This window comes from Micromys minutus (genome assembly GCF_963924665.1).
Source record: "Micromys minutus genome assembly, chromosome: 17".
In the NCBI taxonomy this organism is placed as follows: Eukaryota; Metazoa; Chordata; class Mammalia; order Rodentia; family Muridae; genus Micromys; species Micromys minutus.
In genome coordinates this window covers 37,620,043-37,639,431 of record NC_137952.1, presented here as the reverse complement: position 1 = coordinate 37,639,431, position 19,389 = coordinate 37,620,043, and positions in this window count along the sequence as shown.

Sequence of the window (19,389 nt, the reverse complement as noted above, 5' to 3'; positions counted from 1 at the left end):
TAGGGTGGAATTCAGGGCCTTGTGATTACTAGGCAAGTTCTCTACCACTGAGCTAAATTCCCAACCCCCATTGTGTGTATATTTTTAGCCTAAGAAAGTTGGCCATGTAACAGGTTTTGTTTTTCTTCTTTCTTTCTTTTCTTTATTTACAATTTTTTTCCATTTCTGTGCTTACCTTTAGCAAGCTATTTGGGGGGGGGGGTAGTTGAGAAAGAATCTGGCCTGACTGACCTAAAATTTGCAAGGATCTTCTTCTTCTTCTTCTTCTTCTTCTTCTTCTTCTTCTTCTTCTTCTTCTTCTTCTTCTTCTTCTTCTTCTCCTCCTCCTCCTCCTCCTCCTCCTCCTCCTCCTTCTTCTTCTTCTTTTCTTCCTCCTCCGTCTTCTTCTTCTTCTTTTGCAATGACCTTCTTGTCTCTGTCTCTTAAGTACCTATGTTACCACGATGAGCTTGCTTATTGATTGATTGTTAGATTGATTGACAGGAATGAACTTAGAGCTTTGTGCATGGTAAACATGAACTCTAAAACCAAGACACACTAATATTGTGTGTGTGTGTGTGTGTGTGTGTGTGTGTGTGTGTGTCTGTATGAGTGTGTGTTCAAATTTTCTTTCCCCTGGTGTGATAGAACATTCTAGGGGAGGTGGAGAGATGGTTCAGTGATTAAGAACACACATTGCTTTTCCAGAGGGCCTGAAGCCAGTTCAGGACTGAAGCCTTATTGGATGCCTCTTGACCACCTGTAACTCCAGCTCCAGGGGAAAACTAACTCCTTTGGTCTCTGACGTTATCTACACTCATATATACAGACACATAATAGTATTTTTTAAAAACTTCACTGTAACCCAAAACAACTTAGGGAAGAAAGAGTTTATTTCATCTCTTAGGACAGGATTCCAAAGGATCTCGAAGCAGAAAACACGGAGGAGGATGCTTGCTGACTCATTGGCTCATGCTCAGCTAAGTTCTCCTTCCTTCCTTCCTTCCTTCCTTGCTTGCTTGCTTCCTTCCTTCCTTTCTTCCTTCCTTCCTTCCCTCCCTCTCTCCCTCCCTTTCTTCCTTTCTTCCTTCCTTCTTTCCTTCCTTCCTTCTTTCCTTCCCTCCCTCCCTTCCTCCCTCCCTTCCTTCCTTCCTCCCTTTTCTCATTTTATTGAAAATAGCTTCTTTTCTCATACAGTATATCCCTATCACAGTTTCCCCTCCCTCTGCTCTTCCCAGATCTTTCCCTACTCCCCTCCCATCCATAGCCACCCCCTTTCTGTCTCTCATTAGAAAAGAACAGATTCCTAGGAGATGACAAAATAAATTATAATAAGCTAAACAAAAACTATCACACCAAGGCAGGACCATGCAACCCAACAGAAGGAAAAGAGCCCAAGAGAAAAGACAAGAATTAGAGACCCATTTATTCACATACTCAGGAGTCCCATATAAATGCTAAACAGAAAGCTAGAATATATACAAAGGACTTGGTGCAGACCCTAGACCCTGTGCTTGTGCCTCAGTCTCCATATAATCCTTGCCCAGCTGACTCAGAGGCCTTGTTCTCTGAGTGTCCTCCATCCCCTCTGGATCTTGCTCCTTTTCTGCAGGCTTCTCTGAGCTCTGAGGGAAGAGATTTGATGGAGACGTCCCATTTAGAGCTGAGTGTTCCAAGGAGTCTCTCCAAGTAATGTCTGGCTGTGAGTCTCTGCATCTGTTTCCTTCTACTGCAGGAGGAAGCTTCTCTAATGGTGGCTGAATAAGGCACAGATCTATAAATGTAGCAGAATATTATTAGAAGTCATTTTATTAATACCTCTGTGTATACATACATATACATATGTACACACACACACACACACACACACACACCAGTAGTGTTTGGTTTTACCCTAGATCTTTGGGTTATCTTCTAGTCTCCGGTTCTTGGTCATCCAAGCAGTGTTGGATATGGGTTCCATCTTGTGGAGTGGGTCAACCAGTCAAATCAGACAGTAGTTGTCACTCCCACAAGTTCTGTGTTACTGTTGCCCTAGCATATGTTGTAGGCAGGACAGATTGTTTTGTGGCTGGGTTGGTGTATATGTTTTTCTTTTGTTAGCCTATAGAGTACCTTTTCACACCAAAGACATGAGAAAGTAGGGGTAAAGGCTTCATATAGATCCTAGTTAGACTTCTCATGTTCAGTGAGTTGTGTGGCTGTTGTCCTTGGCAAAGGGGCCTTGCTGTCAGTTTCCGTAGAGCAATGTATCGTCTTAGTAATAGCCTGGATTGTTTAGAGATTGCCATGGGATCCTCTTGGCCAACAACTCAACTGAACATATCATAGTCCTGGCCCTAGACGCTTTGATGATAAAAGATGAGTTGGGACTCTGTATCCCCCATTATTATGAGACCTCATTAGGATTGCCTTCATATATTTTAGGAAGTTTCCACTGCACTAGGTTTCCACATCATCCCTCAGATGCTCCTTAGTTCTAGCTATCTCTTCCCGGATTCCCTTCTTCAACCCCATTTCCCCTTTCCTCCACACCTGATCCTCCCATTCTAGTCCTACTTGCCTCCAGTCCACCCATAAAATCTATTCTATTTCTAATCTATGTAATACTTTCAAATCAAATTTAAGAATTTAAAAAAGATCAGCCACCATCAAGTAGGCTTCATCCCAGAGATAAAGGGATGGTTCAATATATAAAAATCAATAAACGTAATCCATCATGTAAACAAACTGAAATTTAAAAAAAACCCACATGATCATTTCATTAGAAGCCTCTGATAAAATCAAATATTCATTTATGATAAAATTACTGGAAAGATTAACAACACAAGGGATATATCTCAACATACTAAAGGCAGCTTACAGCAAGCTCATAGCCAACATCAAATTAAATGGTGAAATCCTCAAAGAAATTCCACAGAAATCAGGAACAAGACAAGGCTGTCCACTCTCTCGGTGTCTAATACAGTACTGGAAGCCTTAGCTAGAGCAATAAGACAACTGAATGTGATCAAGGGGGTATGAATTGGAAAGGAAGAGTCAATGTATCTTTATTTGCAGGTGGTATAACAGTATATAAAAGTGACCCCAAATTTCACTATGAAACGCCTATAGCTGATGAACCCTTTCAGCAAAGCGTCTGAATACAAAATTAACTTTAAAAAAATCAGTAGGACTGGAGAGATGGCTCAGTAGTTAAGAGCACTGACTGCTCTGCTCTGCCAGAGGTCTTGAGTTCAATTCCCAGCATCCACATGGTGGTTCATAACCATCTGTAATGGCATCCGAGGCCCTTCTCTAGTGTGTCTAAAGATAGCTACAGTGTACTCATATACATGGAATAAATAAATAATTCTTTTTAAAAAATCAGCAACTCCTTTATATAGGGAACAGTTCTAAAGCTAAGGTCCTGTACCCCAGGTTCTTGATCTGTCAGTACAGAAAGCCTTGGGTCAATTGTTGGATGAAAATGACAGGCAGGACTTCCAGGTCTCTGGAGGGAGGCAGGGAGAGGCAAAGAAGAAGAAAGAAGTTCTCCATGCTTTGGAGAGAGAAGAACCAAAAGTGAGATCTTGGCCACACAGGAAGCTCCTATAGACAGGTGGTCAGGGAAGTTTAGCAACTGAAGTTTAGGGAAGGTGGGAGAGATGGAGATAAGAAATTGGTAAGGGCATGATTTTCCAGGTGGGAGATAGTTGTTGGGATTCTGTAAACCCCATCCCTCAATTACCTGGCAGTAGCCAGGTATGCTCCGCCCCAGTGACCTGACACTATAAAAGGGGCTGCTTGCCCCCTCCTCTCTTTCTTTCCTTTCATTGGTGCCCCGTGTGAGGACATTAGATTTCCTCATGACCAGATATCTCCTTTTTTTTTTTTTTTTTTTCCGTGACTTTTAACAACTTTGGATTGGTTCCAAGACTCAAGAAAATGCAGGTTCGAATCCCGATACTCACTAGTCCCAGACCTGGTAAGCTCCCTCCCCGCACTGGTCAGAGTAAACATCCAAGTGGTCCCAGGGTAGTGTTCCTGAGCTTCCCCTGAAGACAGATGCTTTTACTGACCCTCATTCTAGGACTTTTGCCCTTGGGACCTCCCTCCTCCTTTTACTAGAGTCAGGTCGAGCCTGAATCTCATTTTGGAGCACCGCCTCCGATTTAGCCCCATTGCTGACTCTCACCCATGGGCCGCCTCTGTGGAATACAGCCTCCGAGTTTAGCACCCCCGTGGCAGCTGTCCCTAACCTCACCCATGAGCTTGTCTTCACGGCCTTTGTCCCTATTTCCTGGGATGCTTTGGTTTAATTTACAGTAAACAAAAACCAATAAACTGCACTCCCTTGCTAGCTATCTGTTACCCTGTTTGCTGTGTGAAGAGCGGGTCTGGCCCCGCCCCTAGCCTCCACTTGGGACTCTGTTTGCTAGACCTAGCCGTTCCCATCCCACGTGTGCTTTCTCCGTCCCCATCTCTGTCCCAGACTCTTTCTTCTGTCTGCTGGGAGTCGATGGGTAGGCATCTGGTCTGGGACACCACGCCTGCAGGAGTCTCAGGCAGGCTGAGTGCCCCAGGCTCTAACCAATCCCGGGGGTGGGGGGGTGGGGGGGTGGGAGGTGGCAGTGAGGATGGTGGCAATTGGGTTTCTGCAGAGACCCTGGCCCTGCTGTCAGCCCCTAGGGAAACCATGAAAGCAGGCCTCCTAGTAAGCAGCAGCCTAGCAGATCACACACATGGTCCCCCCCTCCCCCCATGGCAGCAGCACAGGTAGTGGCGTGCCCCCTGGCCGGAACCACTAGCCTTGCCCTGCTGTCACAGAACCAAACCCCCTCCCTGTATGTGAGTGCCTCCAGTGCCCCAACTGCACTCAAACATGTTTTGTTTCCCTTTATTATTTTCGATCTTATTTAACTGCAGCGTAACAACCAAAGGAAACAGATTTCTATTTTCCAACAAATAGTTCAGATAAAGGCTCCTACAGTTATGACTGGTTACTTTTTTATGTAAACTCAGGTTCCATTAATGCTTCATGTTTCCTCTTGCTAAACTTCCTTTTCCACTACATGTAATTCTTGCTCTTTCTGCTCCATAAAGACTCATCTTAAAAATGTTTATGTTGTTAACTCATGTTGTTATCTCTTATAAGCTACAATCAGATCTACCTCCAATGGACCAAATAAGACTCCACCCAGATGAGTACATCTGCCTAAAGCTCACTACCTATTCTAAAAGGTGGGATTCCTCTAGATTTCAAATGTGGGTTTCAAATGTACATCTAAGAATTTTTCTTTCTTTTCATGACTATAGCTCCCGCCAAGTGGGCCACTGAAATAGATAAACCACGTGCCACACAATTTCACTTTTCCTGATACTAGATCATGGCTAAGGCTCCTGCACAAACATCGGGAAATTGGTAGAGATTATCACTCCAGTTGGCAAAGAAAATCCCCGATTTCCCAAACAAGGCCTGGCCAGCCTTTTCGGGCAAAGAGGGTTACTTCTCTATAGCCACAGTTTTAAGACAGACATTGACCATTGAGAAGGTCCCGTCGGGAGTGCCCTTTACTTTATCTCTTCCCCCAGGGCTCTAGCAGCCGGTTCACTCAGCTGAAGACCAGGCCTGGTGTGGGCACTCTCTGCCAGATCAGGATCTGGCAAAGCCACCAGGAGTCCGAGTGACGACTTGAGACCCCTGCGCATAGGCGAAACTTTCTACCAAGTTTTATCCACTGGGACGCTGGTTTGAGATGGCTCGGTAGCCCCTCCTTGTTTCTTCTTCCCAGTGGGCAACTCAATGTCTCAAAACGTGTCACCAGGATCCCCACTGGGATGTCTCCTGGAATTTTTCAAATCTCTAACACTAACACCTCAGCTAAAGACATCTAAATTGATACACCTGTACAATAATGTTTGGACTCAGTATCCACTAGATAATGGCCACAAAATGGGACCCTAGACTCGTTAATTTTACGAGACCTTAACTCGTACTGCCAACAATCTGGTAAATGGACAGAGGTTCCTATGTACAGACATTAATCTACCTCCGCTCTAACCCTTCTCTGTGTTCTTCTTGTAACCCCCACCCAACTCCTTTTAGCAATAAGGCAAACAGCAGATGTCACCACAGCTCTTGATCCAGCCAATGAGCCATCCTCTCTCCACCTCAGCTTCTACTCATGCTACTCTAAGCTTTTCAAAACCCTCCCCTCCACGGCCAGACTCACATGTGGGTGTGGACATGCCACCCGGCTTCGAGCACCGCCACCAATGCCCCTTCCTTTCCTCTCTCATCATCATCTGTGCTGCAATCTTATAGTCTGATGTTCCATGCTTTATATATGATTCTCACTAATTTACTCCCTGAGGAAAGCCGGCGAGTTTGGGAGCAGAAAAAAAATGCATGCAGACGAGATCCAACAACAGATAGACACTAACTTAGACCCTTGAAACCCAAAAGGCAAAGCAACTTCCAATAACCTATTTCTTTTCCCTGAGCTACCCCGACATAAGAGACTAGCTTAAAAGCTAGAGAGGGGACCCCTAACTCCACAGGCAGAAGTCTTGGTGCTGGCCTTTGAACTGTACCATGAGAAAGGTAAAAAGGCTCACAAACAAATACCATCTGCTGGCAAAGGCTTCCGGACCAGCCCCAGCCACTGCTGCACCACCGGGCCCCTGTTACAGATGTGGTCAATTGGACAAAGGCTTGCTCCAGCCCTCACAAGCCAAGAGGCCATGTCCTAAGTATGATCCAGAGGTACATTGGGCCATCAATTGCCCTGTGTCACGCAGGACAGAGGGACATCACACCCAAATAACTCCAGCCTTCTAGACTTGACTATGGAAAACTGAAGAGGCCCAGGATCCCTTGACCTGACCACTGCCATCACAAACAGGGAGCCACAGGTAACTCATGGTATGTGGGCAGCCCATCTCTTTCCTCTTGGACACTGAGGCCACTTACTCGGTCCTGATGGAGTTTTGGGGACCCATTTCTTTTCCATTTTCCTATTGTCAGGTAGGAGGACAACCTTACCTTCCTCACCAGACCCCACCACTTACATTTTTAGGGGTGTACCTCTCAGTCATTCCTTTTTGGTAGTGCCAACATGTCCTGTCCCCTTATTGGGAAGAGATCTTCTAGCTAAGTTGGGAGCCTCTATTTCCTTTGCTCCCCCATTTGCCTGAACCCAAGCTCGCCAGCTCCTTCTTCTAGCCTGTCAACTTAGTAACACAAACATGTTTCCTTTACTAGCGTCTCAGGTAGACCCCCCGAGTCTGTTGCTAAACATCATTCTTCTGTTGTCTTCCAATTACTAGACCCTACCAGGACCCTTTTAAGGTGATTCTGGAGACGCCTACAGCTCTTTTTCCACATACAAGATCCATGAGATCCCAGGTGGGAGACAGAATTTGTTGGTAAGCTCTGCTGTAAAAACCAACCATGGTCCCCAGTAAGTACTATCAACATTCAAAAAAATATGACTCAATTGACATCACCCAACCTGGCCATTTTAAAGACTGCTGGCTATGCCTTCCCCCTAGAACAGTCACGTTTGCCACTTAGGGCCTCCCCAGTGATGTTGCCTAATAACCCTATCTCACCCTATATCAGATGCCCTGACTCTGACGTTGCCATGACCCCACACCTTTCCTTTATCCTTCTTCATGGCATGGCAAACTGTTTTAAGACATCCGGGACACACTCTGTAGTAATTTGCTCCAAACCTTATCAATCTTCTATTAATCAGTTCCTGCTACAGGATTACCAGCCACTGTCCATAGAGGAGCCTGATGTGAACATTTGCCAAGTGGACCCCGATGGTGAAAGCCAGCTGCACCCCCTACTATGCCCCAAGCCAGCAGGATGTAGCCAATGAGACTTTCGCTGCCCCTATTCCCTTTTCACCATCGGTCTCCCCCTCCCCTTTTTACGATAAGAAGGGGGGGGGGAACAGCAGCATTAAGACCGCTCCTAAAACTTTTTCTTTCCTTCTTCCAAATGTACTTAATCTCTACCTATAATGTATACATATGTGTGTTCCAGCATCTTGTCAAGTCCAGGCGCTCATTACATCTAGAACAGCTCCAGAGAAGCAACCTACAGATGCTTCAGCCTTCTCTCTCAGACACAGACGCTTCTACTGGACCTGTTCCTTCTGACCTATCCTCAGATAGTTCCACAGACCCTGGACAACAAGGAAACAGCCAACTCTAAGACTGGACAAACATCCCTACCCCTACTTTTCTGGACACTCTAGAAACATCGCCCCAAACAAGCGTGAAGCAGTCAAGAGATCACAACGACCCTATTCCTGGTCCACCATCGCCTCTAATTGAGCATGGGGGTATGAGCGACTGCAGGCTGTCCTGAGAGACAGCAGTTCAAGATGGAGTAAACTTTCTGGTAACACGAATAATGGACTTATGTCTTTCTTTCAAACCCTTAGGCCTTTGCCCGGTTCAGAGTAGCTGTTAGTGGTGCAGGCACCACAAATGGAGGCCCACGTCGCCTCCCGCATCTTACCATTCCCCTCGCCTCTCCTTCTGTAATAGAATGGCTTGATTTTATTTGATAAAACTATTTGTTCTTTTTCAGTACTGGGGACTAACCTGAGAGCCTTGCTTATTCTATGCAAATATTCTGCCACTGAACTGTGTGGCCACTACCTTTTATTTACATCTTTTTATTTTGAGTCAGGTTCTCTGTAGGTTGGGGTGCTGAATTTGCTGTGTTTCCCAGGCTGTAACTTGCTGTATGTGATTGAAGTTCCTCTAATTCCCTTGCGGTGTTCCATGTTCCATGGGCCACTCCTTAGTTTTTCCAACAGAATATTGGTAAATCATTACAGTAAATTGCCTTCTAGAATTTCCCGTTCATATCTAAATAAGGAGAAAAATTAGCAATATTTATTTGTTTGCTTTAAATTTCTTTTTATCTCTCAATCTGAAAAACAAAGAAATTGGTTCACTAATATTTCATACTTTCCATTATATACCTATATCTGCTGCTTATTTTATGTTTTATTTATTTTATGTGAGCATGATAGGGCAGTGAGCCTTCGCACACATGGGGAGGTCAGAGGACAACTTTCAGTAGGTTCTTTCCTCTACCATGTGGGGTCCCGGGAATTGAACTCACATCATCAAGTTTGGTGAAAAATGCCTTTACCCACAGAAACATTCAACTACCCTTACTCCCCCTGCCCTGGTTAAGGCAGGATCTTGTGTATTAAAAGCTGGACTTGAACTTTATATGCAATTGAGCATGAACTTGACTCTCTAACCCTTCTGCTTCCACATCTTGGACATATGCCCCCATGCCCAGTTTTATGTGGTACTGGGTACTGAACCTAAAGTTTCATGCATGCTGAATGACAGGTACTCTACCAACTGAACTACATTCCTAGTCTTTATATTTTTATATTCCACTATTATATTCACTTAATTGAAGTTTTATTTCTATATCAAGTAGATTGTATTCTCATCTTCAGTCTTTTGATAACTTATTTATTAAATCATGTCTGTTGCACACATGTTGGAACACCCATTTGTTGTTTTTTAAAATTTTAAATTATTATTTAAAGATTTTATTTATGTTATTTTTAACTATGTATAGGTTTATATGTCTGTATGTGGATATGTGTCTGAGTGTGGATGCCTGAGGAGACCAGAGGCATCAGATTTCCCTGGAGCTACAGTCACAGGGAACTGTGAACTCCCCTGACATTGGTGCTGGGAATCAAACTCAGATTCTGTCCAAGAGCAACACATGACCTTCAACACTGAGCAGAGTCTCCAGCCCCTCACTTTCATTTATTGCTTTTATTACTTTCTTTATTTTGTTTATTTGAATCCTGCTAACTTCTGAGTGCTGGGGTTACAGACCTTTGCCCCCACACTCAGCCTTTGTCACATAGTTCTGTTGGGTGTTTGTAAAGGAATAGGGTTCAAGACAGAGGGAGAGATGGACTGAACTTCAGGTGAGGGGTTTATTAGAGAGCCGGACAGAGTGGTGGAGGTGAAGGAAAGGGTTCAACCTGCACAGAGGGAGCAGAGTTAGGTTCGTTCATTTGTTTTATTTTTTTATTTTTTTTTCTTTTAAGATTTATTTGTTATATATAAGTACACTGTAGCTGTCTTCAGACACACCAGAAGAGGGCATCAGATTCCATTACAGATGGTTGTGAGCCACCATATGGTTGCTGGGAATTGAACTCAGGACCTCTGGAAGAGCAGTCAGTGCTCTCAACCACTGAGCCATCTCTCCAGCCCTGTTTTTTTTTTTTTTTTTTTTTTTTTTTTTTTTTTTTTTTTTTTTTAAGACAAGGTCTTACAATGTAGCCCTCACTGAGTTACGTAACCACAATTCACTATGTATATCAGGCTGGTCTCAAACAAAGATCTGCCCGCCTCTGCCTCCTGAGTGCTAGAACTAAAGGTGTGTACCACCAATCCTGACTCCATTATATGCTCCAGTATTTCTTATTGAAGTAAGCGTTTAAAAGGTCCCAAGGACTTTCCCGGGCATCAGGGAGAACAACGAACCCTGAAGGGAAACAAAAAGACCAACTCTGTCTGCAGCCCTTCTTCATTTTGGGTTTATTATTTGAAAATGCTGGATCCTGGGGTGGGGACATGAGGGTACTTTTACTCTCAGAGCTGTGAGAGGAGAAAGCCTTCAGGAGTTTGCCTGGGTCTCATGGTTGCCTTCCTCTCCTATGTCTTTTCCCTTTCCTCTTTGAAGTCTTTGGGACTGAACACAAGGTCCATTACATACAAGGCTCCTGTCCTCACAGAGCTGAATGAAGCCTGATTTATGTAATCCTATTTAGCCTGTTCTGAGCCATTTTAGGACTTTGTACAAAGAGTAACAGAATACGTACTGCGTACACCACAGACTGATGTGGCTCCACAAGCCAAACATACGTAAAGACCTGTCTCATGCTGCTGGAGAGGGAAACTCACGACAGTTTATTTCAGGGAGACATTGTGTGCTGAGTGGCGGTCCTGCGTCTACCTGTGCTCCATGTAGCAGCTCAGGGGCTCCACACACACCGTGACGGCACCAATGGTGAAGGAAGACTTGACATTGGGGTCTGGGTGAGTCTGCAGGGCTTGGACAACATCAATGACATCTGTGTAGCTGAAGGGAGAGAGCACAGGTTAGCTTCCTGGTGGGGCTACAGAATAGGAAAAAGGGGACACTGAGTGCTGAGTGGGTGAGGGCTGAAGGGAGACCCACAGAGTCCCTTTGTTACCCCATGGTGTTATTAGAGCCCCTAGAATCCACAGTGTGTTTCTGCATTTCCCAAGCTCTTTCTGTCCCCCTCAAAGGAAGAGTGGGCGCAGGAGCCAACCTGTTCTGGAGGTAAGAACGGAGCAAGCTCTGAAGGCGGACTGTGTTTTCTAGCAGAACGCAGGAGCTCTGCCAGACTCTGTTTTCTTTAGTTCTTCCCCTTCTCCTCCCATTTCACAAGGTCATCAGATCCATCAAATACCATTCTATTCCCATCTTTTGCCTGGAACTCCCTCCAATCTGGATTTACAGAACCAGTCTGATGTCTTCACTTAGGAGTCAATGTTTGTAATCCAAACCCTCAAGCTGATTCCTCCCAAGTTCCTGTTATTCTAAGCCCAGGGGACTTTACTCTTTCAGATGCTGGGCCAAAAGATCTGGGTCTTCTTTAATTCCACTTTCTCTTAGTCTTCAGCATAAACCTGAAAGAGACCACTGCTCAGACTCCCACTGGGTCCAGACTGCTACCATACTTTACCTAGGACACCCCAATGGTCTCCCTGCTGCTCCCCTACTTTTGTCCTGCCTTGATGCAAACTGTCCTCAACACAGAGGCTAGAGGGCTGTGCTCAGCCCTCTGACCTGACAGATCCAGTTACTGTTCTGCTCAAACCCTCTAGTGGTTTTCATCTCAGAGCAGAAGCTGAGGCCCTTACAGTGGCCCAGGCAGCCCTGCACCATCTGACCCCTCACAGCGCAGAGGGGAATTTCCTTACTTATCCCAGCCTGTCCCCCAGTCCCTGCACGTTGGCCTCCTGGGTCATGTCTCTGAACATGCCAGGCATACCTCTACTTTGTTCCCTCAGGCCGGAAGGCTCTCTTCCTCTGGCATCCACCTGGCTGCCTTCCTCTGGTTTCTGCTCAAGTGTCACTTTGTTGGGGTCTGTGGCACTGGGGCTCGAACTCAGAGTGTTGCACGTTAGCTGAGTGCTCCACCTCTGAGCTATGTTGAGTGGCATCTTATGAGACATCTTGTGCCTTTACAGATGCTGTCGTCATGGTGATGCTTCTTGTACCCTTGTATCTCCCTCCCACAGGCTTCTCTGAACACACCGACTGTCAGCTACAGACTCTCCTTGCTATGTGGTTATCTTCCTGTGCTTCTTTGGCCCCATCTTTTCTCATTTAATTCTCTGCAATAAGGTGTCTGTTCAGTGTTACAGTCTCTGACGCCTGAAGCACAACAGAGTAATAAACTGGACATTCAACCTCCGTCAGACCTTGGGCTGCTCTAAGAAGGGGCCTCCTCACCCCACAGAGGACAGCACTGCCCCCAGGACACTTTTGACTGTTATCAAAAGTTCTGAGTCTATGGAGAGACATCACACCTGATGGCCGTCTGGAGTTCCTATGAACAAGTCACCTGTAAAAAGGGCCCTGGCTTTATCCCAGATTAGAACACTGTCCTCAGTCCTGTCCAATCATTAGAGCCTCAGGGAGAGCAGGCTGTGCTAAATTCTAGAGTTTCCCCATGGGAGTCTGGCTGTTCAAGTGTTATTTACTTACTTTTCATTTTACAGAGGCTCTCACTGTGTAGCCATAGGCAGTATGGAACTTGCTATGTAGACCGGATTGGTCTCAAACTTGTAGGATTCTTCCTGCTTTAGACTCGAAAGTACTATGATTACACTATCCCTGGCTTACTCAAGAGACTGCTGAGTGAGTCCTAGGCTCTGCTCCCTGGCTTGTCTCCCAGGCATGAGTCTATTTCCAGCACAGTGCCTGGGTGGGCCCGGGTGCAGGAGAGCGCCACACACTTGCTTAGTGGATTGACACGTGCACACTGTTCTGAAGCAATCTGTGGAGATTAACCATTTGGTTACAATGGCTGGGCCAATATTAGTTTTTATAGCTTGAGTTATAGTCTAATCTTTCATTTTTTTTAGTTTTAGAGACCAGGTATTACAACATTCTGTCTGGTCTTAAACCCACTGGGTGCCTAAGGGTGACGCGGAACTTCTGATCCCTCTGCCTGTATCTCTCACACGCTGGGATTATACTTGGGTGATATATACCACACTGGATTATAATTGTTGGGATCAAGCTACAAGCCTCTTAGACACCAGGCAAGCATTCTCTCACCTAAGCCACATCCCTTAGCCTGCCTCCTTGCCCCGCATGGATCTCACTATGTTGCCCAGGCTAGCTGCAAACTCTTGGACTGAAACCAACTTCTTCTTTTGAGTTTCCTAAGTACTAGCAAGGGTTCACTCTCTATGTTGTGTTTCCTATGATCCATATGTCATGAACCAGACATTATAGTGCCGTATAGAATACTTTCAAGTGCCTTAAAATCCCACTGTGCCCTACCTAGCATCTTTCCCTGTGCCATTGCTGACTACTGACCGACCTCTTTATCATCTTTAGAGTTCTGCCTTTTTCTTGGTGTTGGCTGGGTGTGGTCCAACACTTTCACATCTGCCTTTTTTCTGTCAAAAATACGAATTTCAGAGTCCCCCTGCCACGAGTGCTTGTGTGTGTATGTTTGGGTGTGCACGTGTGTGCATGCATACTTGTGTGTATGTGACTGTGTGTGTGTGTATGTATGTATGCCATTGTGTGTATGTGTGTATGTACATGTGTGTATGAATGTGTATGTGCATGTTTATATGTGAGTGTGTACATGTGTGTATGTGCATGTGTGTATATGCATGTGTGTATATGTGTGTGTGTGTGCATGTGTGCAAGTGTGTATTCTAGAGGTCAGTGTTGACTGTCTCCCTCTATTGTTTTCTACTTTACTTCTCTTTGCCCACCTACTTTTTGAAACAAGCCCCTTACCAGGCAAGGCCAGAGTTCATTAATGAGCTAGGCCAGCTGCCTGTTAGCTCAGGGCTCTGCCTGCCCCCATTTTTTCAGCACCTGGAGAGCAGGCATGCACTGCTACACCTGCCTTTAAAAAACATTTACTCATTTGTGTGTTTTGCCTGCACGTATACCTGATGCTCCCAGAGATCAGAGGAGTCCTAGGAAGTGCTGTTGTATATGGTTAACAACCATATGGAGTTACTGAATCCCGGACCTCTGCAAGAGCAGCCAGTGCTCTTAACTGCTGAGCCATCTCTGAGACCTGCTTTTCTTTTTACATAGGTGCTAGAGATCCATACTCAGGCCTTCGTGCTTGCATGACAATGACATTTCTAACCTAGACATTACTCTAGCTTCCCCACTCTCTTTTGATTGCTGAGTAATATTCCACAGAGCAACCGTCCTTAAAATTGTTTACCTGCCCATTCATTGGAATGGAATAAAACTGATGGGTTGACTAAAGTCTACAATTCAGAACTGTTGGATACACATCCAGTGTGACTGCTAGATGCTACACAGTCGGACTATGTTTAGCTTTGTAAGAAGCTATCAAGCCAGGTTTAGTGACTTAAGTCTATCTCAAGAACTTAATGAATTGAGACAGGAAGACTGTAAGAAGTCCATAGCCTGTGAGTTTCAGGCTAGCCTGGGCTACAGAGTGAGATCTCTTAAAAAACCAACCAGCCAAACAAAAAACAAACAAACAAACAGAGTTCTTTGTCTATTTTGAATGACAGTTCTTTACCAGATTTGTGTTCTTCCAGAATGTAGCTTGGCAGCTTGATTTTCAGTCTCCTCTGTCTCTCTCCGTCTCTCTCCGTCTCTCTCTCACGTGCACGCACACATGAACACGCACACACACATGCACACATGCACTGCCTGACTGTGCCTTCCTAGCTGGTTTGGAACTCAGAGATCTGACTACCAACCACTACCCCTGAGGTGCTGAGATTGAGGTGTAAGCAATTAGTTCTGACTGCACTGTTTGGTGGCTTTAGGCAGTGATAAGGAAACCTTGGAAACATAATTCCATATTTTAATCTCCTCAGTTCAGGAAGAAATACTAAACACACACACATGGGAATAGTGTGAGTGCCCACCTACCACCTCAGCTCTCATGGACCGTGGGGTGGTCATGACAGTGTATAGAACATACAGTGAAAAAACCCCAAAGTTCAACCAGTGAAAAATGGGACAAAATGAAAAGTGGAGCTCTCTTCCTCCTGGAGCGTAGATATTCTAGAAGGTTTTTTAAACTAATTTTTTTAGAAAAAAATGTATTGTATATTATTAACATAAATCATTTTAATATTTTAAAGTGTGTATGTTTATGTATTTATGTGTGTGAGTTCATGCATTTGTTTGTGTGCATATGTGTGTGTTTCTGTATTTGTGTGAGTATGTATGCTTATATATTTGTGTGTGTGTGCATATGTATGTGTTTCTGTATTTGTGTATGTGTGCTTATATATTTGTGTGTGTGTTTCTGTATTTGTGTGTGTGAGTATGTGTGTATGTGTTTATGTATTTGTGTGTGTGTATGTATGTGTGTGTGAGTGTTTATGTATTTGTGTGTGTGTATGTATGTGTGTGTGAGTGTTTATGTATTTGTGTGTGTGTGTGTTTATGTATGTGTGTGAGTGTATGTGTGTGTTTAGCTGTGTGCACTTGAATGAAGATGCTGGCAGAGGCCAGAGGACTCAGTTATCTCTGGACCTAGACATTTATTTCTGGCTCATTTAAATAGAGCAAGAAGCAGAGGAGTGAACCAGTGATCTCAGGTATGAAGTGACGGGCTGTGGCTGTGCCAACGATGGACCACATGCAAATGAGGGAAGCCCTGAGTGGCCAGCATTTGGTCAGCTTGGCTGGGCCTGGGAGGGAGCACCACTTCTTGCCTCCCGATGCCCTTTGAGTGGAGTAGGGACTGGATGTTTTGTTTGGGAAACAGCTTTTTTCTATTATTATTGTTGTTGCTTTGTGAATTTCTTTGTTTTTAGATGGAGTCTCATTACATAGCTCTAGCTTGCCTTGCACTCACAGAGATCCACTTCAATTGCCTCCAAAGTGCTGGCATTAAAGGCTAGGAGTGCTTTCAGAGCCAGGCTTGTATTGGGGATCTTTCTGGCCTCTGTCATGGCTTCCCTCCTTATTACCTCCTGACGGAGCAAAGAACCCAGTCTTGGGAAGAAGGTTAGACGTCTTCAGTAGCTTCTTCAAGCTGATGGAGATGTGCTGACTCCACTTACTGTTTGTTACTTTAGTAGGGGCTCCATGGAGGTGCCATGTAAAGAAAGCCATAGTTAGGGTGACCTTGGTGGGTGCTCCGTTTGTGCAGAGGTGTGGGGGGCAAGTCTTATTCAATCATCATTTGGGGATGGAACTGTTGAACCGCATGTGATGTCACAGGGAGGCCCTCAGGTAAATGCATCTGTCTCAGAAGGGCTGGCCAGAAGAGAAGGGAGAAAAAAAGCCAAGAACACTGCAGATAGAGACTGAGCAAAGAAAGAGGCCAGTCATGGTGATACATGTCTTTGATCCTAGCACTCAAGAGACAGAAGTAAGAAGATCTCTGTGATCTTCTTGTGTGTGTTTGAGGCCAGCCTTGTCTACATAGTGAGCTTCAAGATAATCAATATTACAATGAGATTCTGTCTTAATAAGTAAATACATTCATAAAACAAGAAACTACCACCACAACTAAAGAAATCAGTGCTTTTGTGCTCCTTCATTTGGGCTCAAGATGCTGGGTCCATTAACTCTGGGGGCAACAGTCTTTTGTAAGCACAAGAAACCTTTAGATTCCATCAGAGTTGCTGGGGCAGACAGAGGGAGTCCCCAGAGAGTGCTTCCTGGCTAGAGAGAGCTGCCCTACCAGGGGCATTCCACCAGAAGCTTTCTGATGACTCCTTGCTTACGCAGAGCGACTGTCCAGGGTCTCTAGTTGGAAAAAAGAAAAAGAGAAGTGAGACTTCTTCACCTATGCCATTAGTGTGGCAACTGGATTGGAGGACGGTGAAAGAATCTGTTCTTTGGACTATAGTAAAAAGAAAATGAGGTTTTTTTAGTAACTGAGGAGAGAGAGAGAGAGAGAGAGAGAGAGAGAGAGTAGTGGGCATGACTATAGTTTCTAATTTCCTTCCCTCTCTCCTTCCTTCTTTCTCCCTCTCTCCCTTCCTTCCTCCTCCCTCATTCCCTTTCTTCCTCCCCCCCTCTCTCTTTCCTCCCCTTCCTTCCTTCCTTTCCTCCCTCCCTTCATCCTTTCCTTCGCCCCTCCCACTCCCTCCTTTCTTTTCTTTTGAGACAGAGTCTCTCTCTCTCTGTGACTCTGGCTTTCCTGGAACTTCTTATGTAGACCAGGCTGGACTCAGATGCAGAGCTCTGCCTACTCTGCCTCCCTAGTGCTGGGATCAAAGGCGTGCACCACCATGTCCAGCCTCAGTGCTACCTCTCTAGTTCTCCATTTTATTTCTTCCTGTGATAAAAATGAAGCATCATCTGTTCAGCAGGAAGCCTGTTTGCGTCCACACATTCTCAAGCCTGGGTCCTGTGTGAGTGAGGTATGGAACTGCTGTTCGGTTTACCCAGATGTCCTTCCTGCCTTCTGCGCCTCTTCTCCCCCTTTCTCTCTTCCCGCCTTCCCCCCTTTCCTTTCATTCCTTTTGGAGTCTGAGATGTAACACAGGGTCTGTGAACCATAAGCAGACAGTCAACCACTGAGCTACACTCCCAGCCTCCCTCCCCTCCTGGTACCTTTCTTTGATGAATTGCTCTCTCAGGGCAATTATGGGATTTCGTTTGTTGCAAGTTTCTCCTTTGCAACCAAGTCCTGTCAGCTCACCTCCACAGTGGCTCATCTGAGGGCTGATGAAGTTTGTGAAGACAAAGATAACTGGATAATTAATTGGAGGCCTTGAGGCTTTTATCTTTAGGGAAGGCTTAATCCCAGGACTGAGTGGTATATTTAAGGACCCAGGGCCACTATGTCTCTTGCTTTTAGTTTTGTCTTCATCTTGACCTCTCTTAGTGGAAGCATTGTCTCTCTTGTGTACTAAACAGGACCCAGGCTGATTGTACCTATCCACTAGAGAATACAGGACTTGGATATTTTGTTTGCTTGTTTGTTTGTATTTTGGAACAGGATCTCATGGAACCCAGGCTGGCCTGGAACTTGTTATGCAGCAGCTGGCGGCTTTGAATGCCTCATTCTCTTGTCACTGGGATTTTAGTGGCGTATGTGGCTTTAGTTCAAGTCAAGGTCCTTCTGCCTCCAAGCTCCCCAACACTCCCACCAATAAAGAAGAAGGAGCAGAGGGCTGGAGAGATGGCTCAGCTGTTAAGAGCACTGACTGCTCTTTCAGGGGTCCTGAGTTCAAATCCCAGCAACCACATGGTGGCTCACAACCATCTGTAATGAGATCTGATGCCCTCTTCTGGTGTGTCCGAAGACAGCGACAGTGTACTCATAATAAATAAATAAATAAATAAATAAATCTTAAAAATAAAAAAGAGGAAGGAGCAAAGAGCTGATGAGGAGGTTCACTTGCACTTGCTACATGAGCCATGAGCAGGAGAACTCCTTAAAGGTGTAGAAAGAGTGAAGCAACTGTGCACACGCCTGTGCACATGCACATGTGCACGCACACCTGCACAAATAATAAACGAAATTAGAAAAAGGAAGAGTGGGTTAAGTTTTGAAAACCTTAGCCACAGAACTCCATATTCCTTCCTATTTAAACTTCCTTTTAGCTATTCTATTTAAAATTTCCAGGACTTATGTCTGCTCTTTTCTTTGATGGCTGCTTTATTGTTTTTATGAATATAATAGCAGTAAGACATCCCTTTCCCAGACCCCTTTCTGTTCTCTGTGTTGTCTGCTTGGATTGGTTTTACTCACATTTTGTTTACAGGTTCTTTCAGCAGCCGTGTATCTGGGTAGCTCAGAGCCAGCCTCAGGAAATGGCTGCCCGTGTCCACATTCCCTCCCCGCCCAGCTGCTGCACAAACCCCACGCTCCAGTTTCTTTACCTCCTGGTGACTCAGCTTCCTGTGAACGGACATGACTGTATGCACTGGCTCAGAGCCGTTATCCTCCGCTTACTGTGCTCAAAACACCCCAGGCCTGCACCAGGCCCCAGCCCTCAGTAGCTGTTTGATATTCAGTTTTTCTTCCTTCTCCTCTGCCTTCTCCTCTTTCTCATCCTCTTCTTCTTCTTCTTTCTTCTCCTCCTCCCCCCTTCTCTTCTGTCCCTGCATATCTCTCCCTCTCCTCCCCCTCCCTCCCTTCCATTTTCTCTCCGTAGTGCTGGGGT